The sequence below is a fragment of the Cibotium barometz genome, chromosome 38, assembly GCF_041138505.1.
Source record: "Cibotium barometz isolate CiBa-2024 chromosome 38, ASM4113850v1, whole genome shotgun sequence".
NCBI lineage: Eukaryota > Viridiplantae > Streptophyta > Polypodiopsida > Cyatheales > Cibotiaceae > Cibotium > Cibotium barometz.
The window spans coordinates 18414466-18424916 of record NC_141083.1 but is presented as its reverse complement, the minus strand read 5'-3'; positions in this window follow the sequence as shown (position 1 = coordinate 18424916).

Genomic DNA, 10451 nt, shown 5'->3' with positions numbered 1-10451 from the left:
CAAAAATAGGCTATCACCATAAAGATATGTCAATGAAGAACCTCCAACAACTGGTACATATAATAATGTCGATCCTCCAGCAGCACAGCAGGAGCTGGGGCACATGCCAAGAAAGGCATACCACTAAAAGAATAAGTCGATGAAGCATATGGTGAAAGATCATCACCATAAGACCATGCCAAATAGGATCTAAGCAACTGCATCGAAAAAGCATGGATGGTCAGATCATCCTCCAAAGAGAATACCATCACATCGGAATGATCCACCAAAGGTACTAGATCAAGAGTATACTCCTCCGCTAGAATATCATCTAGAGCATCATAATACTCTAACTCGGACATAGCATCATAAAAGATATCATCATCAAAAGAATGATCATCATGACTATGATCCACATAAGCAACACCATGTGTGTTATCAATCAAGGTGATATCATCACTAAGAATAAGAGAAATATGGCACTGCTAAGTACAAGGAGTACCCTCAAAAAACATATGTGCTCCAAGCATGAGATCATCCTCATTAAAGAAAATACATATGTGGAGCAAACCATCAGCCCAAGAGCATATAAGAATGCACATCCACATCGTAGTGCCATAAGAGATCTATAAGAACACCACATCCATATGTAAGCTATACTCCACAAGATCTGTTCCATTGTAAGCCTTAGTATCATCAAGAATCATATCACAAGAAACAACATCATCAGAAAGCAAAAACTACATAATCACTACATCATCAACATGATCGGCATGAAGATCAATATCATGTGAACTTGGAGAACCATCAAATAAGATCACATTAATGTAATCACCACAATCATGCATAGTAGGCTCAATCAGTGGAACCTCCAAATCTAGATCAAAAACGTCATGTGTAGTAGACTCAATGTGAGCTTTCACACCCACATGAAGAATTGGATCACCATAAATAGAGCCAAAGATACTCATCATATTTGGCAAGAACTAGCTCCTTTGGATCATCATCAATAAATTGGGTATCCTCGACTACATCAACACTAGAAACTAGATCAAAGATTTGTACATCCGCGCTGTCATCACACGAGACACACTCTCTATCCACCAGAACATATGGCTGATGTGGAGCAATAGAACTGTCCTCCTTTGAAAAACCAAAAATCACACCATCATCATGGACAACATACTCCAAATCATCAAGGTATCCATCCTCTACCACATCATCAATGCTCTCAAAATCATGAGGCAATATGACATCATCACAGTCATGTGAATCGGACTATCTATACACATCGGCATATCTATCATCCTGACCATCTGCTAAACCATAGGAAATATCTGATATGCAAAGCTAGGGACATTTTGAGGACTCCTCTCGGCACTATTGGCCTTCCTGATCATCCCATGCACCCTCAAGTCTCACCATATCCATCTCAATATCTAGCTATCAAGATGAACATCACTCTCATCATCACTACTATCATCCTCATTGTCCACTAAATCCCGACATATGTGCACTAGCTCCTTCATAAGCTTTCTCCTTCCCGAGATTTCATACAATGCATCCATCTTTCCAAGCAACAAAATGTTAATGTGTGCTCTCCACTCTTGGTCCATGTATATGAAACCATCCATGTGCTCTATCCAAAGATGCATGATAAGCTTCCAAGTTTACTTTAGCCCTATGCAATGATCTATGTGATATGGCATGTGCAAGATCATTAAACTTCTCCTCCAATGCCAATGAGCAATATTTGCTTCTATGCCCAACCTCCTTGCATGATGAACTTTGACAAAGAGGACACTTAGGTTTGTCATGCCCTCTCTCCCCACAATAGGACTAGGAGCATTTCTTTTTCTTCTTCTTTTCCCTATCAAACACGAAAATGAGAGGCAAGGTGCTTACATCAACGCAACACATTGACACAAGACCGTGCATGGACCCAACAAGGAGAGCTTAGCGCTATGCCAAGATCAATGCCATGCACACAACATGGCTGCCACACCCCTCATAATCACGACCAAATAAGCAAGCATCATAGTTGTACTATTAATTATCTCTCCCATCCCAAAACATGTAAAAGATTGATGAAATTGAGCTTTATTATGGATATGAAATGATTGAGCAAAAGAACCTGCATTGTTGGTCTCTCAGTTCGGACAACAAACTATCGGATGATCGGACACCACCCCCAGGTTTTGGAATCGGATCAGGAAGCTCGAACATAGACTATAGATTTGAGATTTGGAACTCCGACTTGGCTTGGACACGGATCGGATTAAACACTTAGACACACTTTGAATCAGATACTTGGCTCGGTCTGGACTTTGGATGCAAACAAGGAGACATTAAATGCTCCAGAGAGCTCCATTGGATTAGCTGGCTATCATCCCCATCATTGGTTAGAAGATAGTGTGTCGAACTCTGCACTAACTTTGGAATGCCACTCCGTTCGAGGTGGCATCGCTACTTTTGGAACCAACATTGACCATCTTCATCGCACAATCTCTGCATCTTCTATCGAATTTGTGAACATGGAAAAGAAGTTGCTCCGTTGCATGGATGCCTACTTTGCACCATATCTAAACATTGGCAGAAAGTGGTCCAAGTGGGCGGATTTGAGAGTGGTGGATTGCACGTTCTGGATGTCGATTCTACTTTGACTATGAGAGTGTTTTTTAAAGGAGAGAGAGAGAGAGAGAGAGCCACTTGGGAAGGGGCGAGGAGGTTTGAGTTGGTTCGGGTAAAATTTGAATTTGGGAGTCTCAAAAGACATGCAAAGCATGGGTTTGCCAACTAGTTTACCTAATGAGTTAGTCTAGTGGAGTCTAGTAGAATATGATAGCTATTATCATATCATTATGCATTGTGTGGCGGGATGCCTATTGATAAAGGAATTCAAATTTCATTGTTGATACCTCATGGCTAAATCCTAAGTCTCATGTGATCTAAATGATAAGGATCCCCTTGCCAAAGGCATCCACCATTAAGTTTGTTGTCTTCAAAAATAGACAAATTGCTTATGCAATAGACCATTAATCAGACATTTTTATTTACATATGTGAAGTGAATACACCTTGCTATTTCTATCAATTGTTCTGGATGAAAATACTATAAGAGCATAAAAGACTAAATGATATGGATCCCCTTGCCAAAGGCATCCACCATTATGTTTTTTGTCTTCAAAAATAGACAAATTACTTATGTAATAGTTCATTAATCAAACATTCTTCTTTGCATATATGAGGTGAATACACCTTGCCATTTCAATCGATTGTTTTGGATGGAAATCCTACAAGAGCATAAAAGTTTTATCGACTCACAACTAATGAACAAGATATTAAAAGTAAACCATATTGTGTTCTCAATAATGGCAATGTTGATAGTCATTGTTATAGAGAAAAAGTTTCTTTAAGAAACGACTAAGGACTAAAGGTTACATGTATGATAGAAAAAATAAATCTCCAAGGTCATCTGGTGCAAGCTATCACACCCAAGCAAAGTTAACCTCATTTCTCACATGTGAGTAAGATAAAGCTCATCTTATGTTCTCTTCTCCCATGTCATTTCATGTTCTCTCCTCCTCTCCATCATTACTCTTCTCGTGTTCTCCTTGAGATTGTTAACCTCTCGTGAAGGATTTATTTGATTAGATGCCAAAAATGTGAACTTATCTTGAAACCTTCGATTTTGAATATTCCATTTCTTTTCTGGAAGTTCCACCACCGTATGCACTCTTTCACCTTTTGACTATTAATGTCAACTAGTAAGCAAATATATTTGCCTCACTCCCCCATTGAGTCTCACACATCTACTCAAAATACCATCAAGCTTATCATAATGGGAGGGGTTTCTCTCCCATTGGATCTCACACATCTTATCTTTCCCTCACTCTCCCTTGCCAAAGGAGTTCACCATTAAGTTTGTTGTCTTCAAAAATAGACAAATTGCTTATGCAATAGACCATTAATTATACATTTTTCTTTTTCTTTTCTTGAAGTTCCATCACCGTATGCACTCTTTTCACATTTTGACCATTAATGTCAGCTAGTAAGCAAATATATTTGCCTCACTCTCCCATTGAGTCTCACACATCTACTAAAAATATCCTCGAGCTTATCATAATGGGAGGGGTTTCTCTCCCATCATCTTATCTTTCCCTCACTCTCTCCCTTGCCAAAGGTGTTCGCCCCATTAAGTTTGTTGTCTTCAAAAATAGACAAATTGCTTATGCAATAGACCATTAATCAAACATTTTTCTTTACATATGTGAAGTGAATACGCCTTGCCATTTCTATCAATTGTTCTGGATGGAAATACTACAAGAGCATAAAACACTAAATGATATGGATCCCCTTGCCAAAGTCATTCACCATTATGTTTGTTGTCTTCAAAAATAGACAAATTACTTATGCAATAGTTCATTAATCAAACATTCTTCTTTGCATATATGAGGTGAATACACCTTGCCATTTCAATTGATTGTTTTGGATGGAAATCCTACAAGAGCATAAAAGTCTTATCGACTCACAAACTAATGAACGAGATATTAAAAGTAAACCATATTGTGTTCTCAGTAATGGCAATGTTGATAGTCATTGTTATAGAGAAAAAGTTTCTTTAAGAAACGACTAAGGACTAACGGTTACATGTATGATAGAAAAAATAAATCTCCAAGGTCATCTGGTGCAAGCTATCACACCTAAGCAAAGTTAACCTCATTTCTCACATGTGAGTAAGATAAAGCTCATCTCATGTTCTCTTCTCCCATGTCATTTCATGTTCTCTCCTCCTCTCCATCATTACTCTTCTCGTGTTCTCCTTGAGATTGTTAACCTCTCGTGAAGGATTTATTTGATTAGATGCCAAAAATGTGAACTTATCTTGAAACCTTCGATTTTGAATGTTCCATTTCTTTTCTGGAAGTTCCACCACCGTATGCACTCTTTCACCTTTTGACTATTAATGTCAACTAGTAAGCAAATATATTTGCCTCACTCCCCCATTGAGTCTCACACATCTACTCAAAATATCCTCAAGCTTATCATAACGGGAGGGGTTTCTCTCCCATTGGATTGCAGATGGTCTATAAGTCTCAATGAGGCATTGTTTTTGGGTTATATATCTTCTCATTTGTTTTAATTTTTAGACATTTTATATTTTCTTTTTGGATTTTCAAAAGTTTACGGATGTTTTTGTGCAAGGGGATTTTCAGAAGTTTAGGGATACTTTTGGTGCAAGGGTATTTATTAGGTTTTTGGTTAGAGTGAGGTTAGTGGGCTTGAATGTCTAGTGCCTATGCACCGAAAATCTAACTTATTAAGCTTTTCATAGTCTACAAACATTAAATGTACATGAAGCTGATCTGTAATCTTTTGCAATCTTAGATTGTAAACTCCACGGAGCCCAAAGCTCTCATTATAAGTGTCTTGACCATACAAACCTAGCAATAATCTAGGTTCAAAAAATAACGATATTCCCTATTTTAAAAAAATGTATCAATAATAATTTATATTTATAATTAAATGCAAAAACTACATAAAAAGTAGGTTTTTATACTGTAATACACATGTGCTCTCTAATAGTTCGATCATTAGAGATACTGTTGCTTGTCCTTCCCAAGACGGGGGATCTACAATTGAGCCATGAAGATTAAATAGATTATTGTAAACAAGGATGACTATATTATAGCAAACGTCGAGACAAATACCTTCAATATCTTATTCATCGCCATAAATAAATGAAAATGATCTCCTTGCCACATCCATCCTAAGAAATATACATGTGATATTAAATACGAAACTACACTTCACTAATCATTTACGTAAGATTTTGAGCTCTGTGTGTGTATGTGTGTGTGTGGACGTTAAGTATTTCGAATTGAGAAAGAAAAATTAATAATGCCACTGTAAATGAAAGCAAGTCAAAAGAAAAACACTTGCTTATTCAAATGTTACGAAAACAAAGATGAACTCAGCGTGCCCCTACAGCCATCTCAAGAATTTGAACCACCCCTTGAGGAATGGATGGGGCACTCCATACTTGTGGGTTCGCATGGTGCCTTTACCTCAATGTTAACCATTCAATCCACATAATGTAAGTAGATTTATATATATCAATTCAATATTATTGGCAATGGTAGTGTGGGAGATAAATTGAAGGAATTTTGCCATCCAACTCCTATTTAACCTCATGTCTTTGCTTTATAATAAAATAATCGTCATTTTAAAAGAAACATCAATCAACTTGAAAGCATGCACACTTACTGAAAGATAACATAGATTGCATATGTCACATATTTGCAAACATTCTCCTTCCAAATGCTTACTTGATTGATAGAAAGATATCTATGAATATAGTCTCCGGCATTTGTAGGATGCTGTATCAATAGCTCGTTCTTTACCATTTGGTCATAGATTACATTTACATTCTTATGTATGCCATTTGCAATACCTCTTTGTAGACAACATTGGCTGTGTAGACTTTGTTTATACTTTCTACTTTCATGGCCCATAGTTGTTAGTATATGCTCAATGCCCACCTCTGAGCATGTATCTCACATTGATGTGTGGTGCACATTTATACGGACCCCATTATGAGGAGAAGCCAGTGGTGCACATATCTTTAGTGGAAACCCCCAGCTTAGATGCTGGAAGGGGTCATAGTTGTGACCCTGTTGTTGATGGTTAGAAGATGATGAGGGGTTCAAGCATTAGCTGGGATTCGGGGCCCGAAATGATATAGGGAATATTCCCCTGGGTACTAAGTTCATCATTAATGGGCGGTGGTCGGTGGAGATGCGTTATGAATACGTGGGCAGTGAGCCGTGTCAATGCAGCATAGCCACCCACATCTTGGATGCGTCCACCGCACTACTTGTAGCACTATTAATGGAAATAGTTGGCACAAGCAAAGGCATCCAATGCTTGTGAGTGTATATTCCCTATACTCTTAGTATGCCCTCCATCCAAAGTATGTCCATCTAAGCTCTATACTAGAGCGCACGGGTGGACAACACCATCATATTGTACCTATCTCTTGTTTGGTATAATTAGAATTTTAAATTCTCTCCATTCTCTCTATTGCATTGTCTAGTGTACTTTTTCTTAATGTATCTGTTTTCGCTATATCATATTCTTACAATGGTATCCTTTATAAACACTTTCACTGTATCTAATGATCTAACACATGGCATGGCATGGCATGGCAGCATGCAATTGTCCATGTGTGAATACTTGTGTAGCCAAATAAAGTCCCAACCCACTCAATGTTTGTTCTTGGGACTTATTTATTAACATACCAAAATCTACCCTCACAGGAAATTTTCTTCTCATATCAAAAGGCAATTGAAGCATAGATAGTATGAATGTTATCCTAGGAATAAAGACCCTATCTCCAATGTTTGTACCTGAAATAGTTTCTGTTTCTATTACCTTTGAGTGAAATTGCTTGCATATCAGTTTGATACCATTACAAAGTCCCTACTGAGGGTCCAAATTGCGGAGCAGCATGACAGGAGCATTCATCTTTAGAAGCAAGCGGTGAGGAGGGTGACCACCACCTAAGTTCAAACTATTCAAGTACTCAATTGCATATAATATTCTGTCATTCTCAAAAGAAACAATTGAATCTACACTGAGGTATTCTCCTTTAGGACTGGGTAATACACTCAAGGCTAGTTCATTGATCAAGAGGGGAAGAATAAGATTAAAACTTTCCACCTCTAGATCCTTCTCCAACAACTTGCCAGGGAGATATAATAGCAGAGGTGATGATGAGGAGGTGAGCAGCTAGGTTCCTAATATTATTGACATGCAAATGTTTGGTTGTGGGGATGTGATTACTCCACGGACACCACCATATTCAATACATTTGCACGCTCTTGGAAAAAAAAATAGACTATATCTCACACATACATCGCTCTCACGAACCAATTAAAAAAATGACAAAGCGCAAGAGCTTACCTATAAGTGGCGAAAGGTATAGAGTCTAGCACTACTGACCTGCACAAAACAAAACACACAGCCAGAATAGAGAGAGGCGAACCTTATAAAAGAAGAGAGATACCATTGTTAGGAAGAGGAGAACAATTGAATCTACACTGAGGTATTCTCCTTTAGGACTGGGTAATACACTCAAGGCTAGTTCATTGATCAAGAGGGGAAGAATAAGATTAAAACTTTCCACCTCTAGATCCTTCTCCAACAACTTGCCAGGGAGATATAATAGCAGAGGTGATGATGAGGAGGTGAGCAGCTAGGTTCCTAATATTATTGACATGCAAATGTTTGGTTGTGGGGATGTGATTACTCCACGGACACCACCATATTCAATACATTTGCACGCTCTTGGAAAAAAAAATAGACTATATCTCACACATACATCGCTCTCACGAACCAATTAAAAAAATGACAAAGCGCAAGAGCTTACCTATAAGTGGCGAAAGGTATAGAGTCTAGCACTACTGACCTGCACAAAACAAAACACACAGCCAGAATAGAGAGAGGCGAACCTTATAAAAGAAGAGAGATACCATTGTTAGGAAGAGGAGAAAATTTCTTTGTTTTGCTTGCTTCAAAGGGCTTGAGTGTGGACATTCTGCATGCATAAAGAAGGAGCCCCTCAGCCTTGTTTAGAGACATGTAGAAGGTAGCCACAAAACCAATACATAACACAGTAGCAAGCTATTAGTACACACAGAGCAAGCAACTAACAACACATAGTAACAATTGCAATTATGCAATATGGGACGAGAACCTAGTGTTCGCGTACTACAGCAATGCATGGTGAAGCTGGTAGCCTAGTCTCCACAAGACTCACTCTTCCTCTTGCCCGACGACACACAACCGGAGGCTCTCTTTTATAGGCTCACTTGAGAGAGAGAGAGAGAGAGAGAGAGAGAGAGAGAGAGAGAGAGAGAGAGAGAGAGAGAGAGAGAGAGAGAGAGAGAGAGAGGTACCACAGAAGTAGCGAGCTGTTTGAATGGTAGAGGAGATGCTGCAACGCAAATTTGAATCGAGGAGGGTGGTGGCCTCTATAACGCAGTTCGGAGGGAGGGCGACGGCGCAAAGGCAGATTAATGAACTTCAAATGCTTTGCAAATGACCTCCATGGGAGTTTCTCTCAGCAAACAAATGGCCTGCATGGAAGAAATGATGATTGCTGGTAGACATTGTAGGTAGTGGAGCCGAAGATGCATGGATGCACAGCAGGTGGAGCCCAATCCCTCTAAAATTCTGAACACTTGGCAAGTTTATGTATATAGATGTAGATGAATATTTGGCAAGTTTATGGGCTTTGGGGTATTTTGTCTACCCTAAGATGGTAATAGCTATACAAAATATCTAAGTGGGCAAGGTTTTCACATCACTATAAGTTTCAAAGAATGTGGAGGTTTTTCAATGTTAAGAGGCTCTCATGAGAAGTGGTGTTTTTATGAAGTTGGTTTTGTTTATTTTCATGTGAAGTGGATTTTCACACCTTTCTCATTCCATTATGAATTTCATCAAAATTTAGATGTATGCTTCTTGCCACTTGTTGTCTTCATTTTCACGTTTTTGGGTATTTTTTGTTTAGATTTCCACGTTTATTGATTTTTCAGTTTTTTTTGGGCGGGGTACGTTGATTTTCACTTCTTTTTTGGGTTTTTTAAAATTTTCATGATAGCTAGCTTTTGAGTTGTGCGGCCGGCACGACATTAGACACCTACCTCGCCATAGGTAGGCAACCTCGGTGTTAATCCCTGCTAACTAATCACACTTGGATAAGATCAGATTACCAAGGAATTAACAACGTGTTTACCATTAAACTCATGAGATCCCCTCATCCTCAAAATTGCACAATTAACTAGGAATTAAAGGCAATTCGACTCATTAGCATTGGCTCTTACATACAAGTTGTGTTTAAGCTATTAAACTTGTTCTCATTGTCATTGGCTCTTACATACTCTATCTAAACATATGCATTAGATTTTCTACTCCTTACATCTTTTTTTTTTTTGGAGAATTCTGTCTATAGGTGGCATTAATTTTGTTGCTCAAAGCTTGGAGATTTTTGCTCCAAAAGTGTATGCATCCTACCATTTACTAATGATAGTGATTAGACACACACAAGATGATTATCAAAATGAAAATCTTAGAGATTGAACCATTATGAAAATTATAGAAAGCTTAACACAAAATTTTCCACAAAGCAATACATAACAAATCAATAGAAATTACATGGATTTGTATGCTCACAAAGAGCTCCATCATGATCTAGATAATGATGTTGAGTGCATACACCACCTAGATCTAATCTTAGGTAGATTCCCTTAGTGTAAATTCCCTCAATGTAACTTCCAAAAACATTGGCTATGATCATTACACAATGTAGAAAACACTGGCTATGATCATTACACAATGTAGAAAACACTGGCTATAATCATTACACAATGTTGAAAACACTGGCTATGATCATTACACAATGTAGAA